This window comes from Urocampus carinirostris, chromosome 15 (assembly GCF_059441175.1).
Source record: "Urocampus carinirostris isolate Australia breed hairy pipefish chromosome 15, RoL_Ucar_1.0, whole genome shotgun sequence".
NCBI lineage: Eukaryota > Metazoa > Chordata > Actinopteri > Syngnathiformes > Syngnathidae > Urocampus > Urocampus carinirostris.
Window position 1 is genome coordinate 31,276,186 of NC_142363.1, and position 4,559 is coordinate 31,280,744.

Genomic DNA, 4,559 nt, shown 5'->3' on the forward strand with positions numbered 1-4,559 from the left:
AAGAATTTGTAGTTTTTCCAGAGTTATTTTTTTTAATGGATGTGTTAAAAAACACTGGCTCTGAACTGGTCTGACGTCGGGACCCACCATTCCACCCTAATAATAAAGAAAAAAAAAATCATCTTCTCAAATGTATCGAATAAAAGGATTGTGCTGTTTAAAGTAAATATAGCCGAATATATTAACCTTTTAAAAAAAGACCAGCAAAACCATGATGACTACAAGTACCGTATATAAAGTTCTCGCATACAAGCCTACATTGCATATAAGCCCCTTACTACTGCTTTAAACTGCAGCCTTATAACCAAAGTTCGTTTTAAAACTATTTTGAAAAATTGTGTAACCAAACAACAATAATTACTTAATTGCATGGATAATAAATAATACTGGTAAAGAAAGTTAGAAATATAACGTTTGAATCATTTAAGTCAAGTCATGTTTATTTGTATAGCCCTTAATCACAAGGAGTCTCAAAGTCTTCAAAGTTCTGGACAGACCACTGATGATTGCAAACCGCAGACTATTATTACACCATCCCCTGATCTAAGACCTACTTGAGGGTAAGGAAAAACTCAAATTTACTGTACCTTTAAGTAGTGCCTCAAAAGCAGGCACTCAAAAAATATTTTCATATTACGCAATTATTTTCTTCTTTGACTTGATTGTTTTCACAATCTAAAAAAATGTTCAAAGGTTGAGAAGTGTGTATTCATTCTACATACAAGGAGGCTCCCCAATGCAGGGGCATCGATTTTCTGCACTGCTTTTACTCACTAGGGTTGTGGCCCAGTACAGTGACATCTAGTGTCCAATCAGTGTCCCTTTAATTACGTTTATCCTGGCGTCCATGTCTAATCTCGTTGTAGACAATGTTCACCACGTTGACAATAAAGACAATTGTAATTCAAATTCTAAAGCATTATAAATACACCAAGCATGCCCCGCTCACGATCAACGCTGCAGCGGTGGAGAGGGTGAGCAGTTCCGATTTCCCGGGTGTGCATATCAGCGAAGACCTGTCCTAGAGCCATAACATCAAAACCCTTGCCAGAAAAAACCCTAACGCCTGTATTTTCTTCTTCGCAAACTCAGAAGAGCAAGTGCCCAGACCCCCATCATGCTCTCATTCTATGGAGGCACCATCAAGAGCATCCTGACCAGCTTCTTCCACTGTGTCCTGCTGAAAGAAACTGCAACACATCATGAGAACAGCAGAAAAAGTCATTAGTGTCCCCTACGCGCCCCTTCTAGACATCTACAACTCACTCGCAAAGCACAGCCTCTTTTAACTGCTACTGTCAGGGAAAAGACTGCAGAGTCTCTTAACCAGAACCAGCAGGCCAAAGGACAGCCTCTTCCATTATGCTGTGAGGACTCTCCCTGCTTTACCACCTCCCTTCCCCCTGCCTTCTGCCAAGTGAATGCAAAACTGCTCTGTTTAGATTCTGACTTTACTTTTCATTTTTCCAAACCTTTTTTTTTAACTTATGTTGACCCAAAAAAGACAGATAAAAACTTGTTGCTATGTTTTAGCTGCTATTGGTTATTTGTTTTGTGCCTTATCTATTGCATGTTTGCACGCGGAGAAGAGGAAGTAATTTCATGTTGAGTATATAGCATTTTTTACAATAAAATTGAAGTTTTAATATCTGGCATCAACAACAGCAAATAAAACTGCGAAACTCTCCCGAAATTCAACACACACATTGTAAAAAAAAACATACCGTATATTTCTTAGTTTTTTCAACGTATTCCTTTGCAATTGTATAATTTACAGATTATATTTGTACAATATCAGAGTGATAATACATACATGTGTGGCGGGGTGTGTCAAATGCATGTATTTACATTTTGACATTAGATTTTATCGAGCCCTCCATTTTATGCGCTAAACACTAAGTCTCCAGAATATTATAGAACAAACAATATGTGCTTGTTTGGAACCAGAAGTGGCAAACTTTTACCAAAAATATTAAAGCGATTTCTGGAACGGTTTATTCATGAACACAGGCTTGCTTCAAAATAAAGCCGCCATATACTTACCACAGAACTACACTAGAGTCAAGATTTCTGCTGTTAAATTCTGAAACAGCATTAATTTTTTTAAATCGGTAGTTGTTTTTAATGGGAGAAGTGCTTGTCCAGCGCAAAGCTTCAGCGACAGACTGCTATCACAGTCTTGTTCCACGGACAGACTGAGATCATTTCTTCCTCATGCCACGAGGCTCTTTAACTCCACCCAGGAGAGTAAACGCGCACATTAAACCCCACACCCACATTTGCACATTACCCTTTTTATTACAGGGTGTATTTTCTGTAGCACTATTTAAATACTCTATAGCAAAACGTTATATTGGGTATTTTTGTATTCTATATCTTTATTTTATTTTTCAACACAAGGATACTACCGGAAGTGTGAATTTCTCTACGGGGATGAATAAAGTATCTATCTATCTATCCAAAGCGGTAGTGTTCGTAGGTATGAAAACGTCAATCAAAACAGCTTGTATATTTATAATTATTTTTAATCATGGTCCTTTCCGTTTGTGTAATCTACAAAAGATTTATTTTTACATAATCACAGTGATAATTTTATTAACTATTGTTGAAAAATTAAAATGTGTTCAGCATCACTCTTATTTTGCACAGTTGTAACGTAACTTTTAACCGTTAGATGTCACTCGCCAGTAACCCGAAAAGAACAATATTAGTAGAAGACTACAATAGAGGAGGAAAACAAGTGAGGTAGTTATATTATTTAAAAAGAGTAACATCAAAACTTTGCAAACTTCAAAAAAAAGTGGAGATAATTGAAATTCTATCTGTTGAATGGTCTTGTTTGTTTTGTATTATGCGTGAAAGCACTCACAAGTTTGTAGAATATCCATTTCAAATCAATAACACGCGTGTCCGTTTGATGCACGAGTTTTTGGAGTCTGCTATGCAGACAGACCATGCAACGATAATCGATCGGGTCGAGTTTGTTATGCCTGCAATTTGAGATACGCACTTAACCCCGCCCTCTTTTCGGGCCCCCAAATGAGTGTTGGGAATTCCGGCTATTTTTTAAGAGAGCGGGCTCTCTCGGCCTTCTCATTAAAAAAAGAGCCGTTTTTTTTCGGCTGCCAAAAGGCTCTTCAGATTGTTTTTGTTGTTTTAATGCATGCATTTCAAAATATTATTGTACAGTATACATTAAATGACTTTTAAGGTGAAGTCAAGTCATGTTTTTTTGTATAGCCCTTAATCACTAAAAGTCTCAAAGGGCTCCACATACCACAGACTTTTGCAAACTACAAATTATTATTACAACATCCCCTGATCCAAAACCTACATGAGGGCAAGTAAAAACTCAAAAAACAAACAAATAATGCAAACAAAACAAAAATGAAAAAGAAACAAAAACAAAATAAAAGTAAAAATGAGGAAAAAAAGAAAAATGTAAAAAAAAAAAGCAAGTTAAAAGCAAATAGAACAAAAAAAAGGACACCGTGAGCACAGGAGGAAGACAGCGAAACAACATCCTCCTGATTCAGAAACATTCCTCTGGGGGGACGAGTTTTGGCACGCTGGGCACTTTTGACGGCAGATGTCTTACATGAAGAGTACATTCAATCGAAACAGAGAAAAAAATCATCAATGAGGGATGCACTGATACAATTAAGTCAAGTCATGTTTTTTTGTATAGCCCTTATTCACAAGGAGTCTCAGAGGTCTGCACAGACCACAGACTATTGCAAACTACAAAATATTATTACACCATCCCCACATCCAAAACCTACATGAGGGCAAGTAAAAACAAATAAAGCAAACAAGAAAAAAATGAAAAAGAAACAAAAACAAAATAATAGGAAAAATGAGGAAAAAAGGAAAACAAGAAAAACGTAGAAAAAAAGCTCTGAAAAAGCATATAGAACAGAAAAGAGGGAAAAAGCAAAGGAAAAATAAGTAAAATGCTGGTAAAACGGAGCACAAGAAGGAAAAATAAAATAAGAAATGGAGAAGAAAGAGAAACGAAAAAAGCAAGAAAAACAGATAAAAGGCTAGAAAAACCCGAAACAAGAGAAGTATAAAAAAGAAAAATATGAAGAAAAAAGCAGAAAAAAATAAGTAAAAAGGAAGGGGGGAGACACAAGAGAAAAAAGAAAAGAAAAAGATTAGGATAAAAAAGGAAAGGCCAAGAAAAGAAAAGATGTAAAAGGCTAGAGGGGATAATAAAAGAAAAAGGTTTAAAAAAGACACAAAAAGAAGGAAAAAGTCCAAAAATAGGAAAAAATACAAAAAGAAAGAAAAAAGAAGAAAATAGAAAAAAAAAAAGATCATTAAAAAAAACGCACAAAAAACTTGCAAAAGAAGAAACAAAAGTGGAAAAAAGAAAAGCAAAAATATAAATCCTTTAAGTCAACACAGAATCTCTGAAAAAAAACCACGTTAACCAATCTCAAGATAAGAAAAGCGTCTCGAAGGGAACTGGTTCTTGATAGGTGGGACGCTGGCTGCCATCGCACACTCTAAAGAGCCATCTCTTTGAGCCGTTCCGTTTGCGAACGACACCCCAC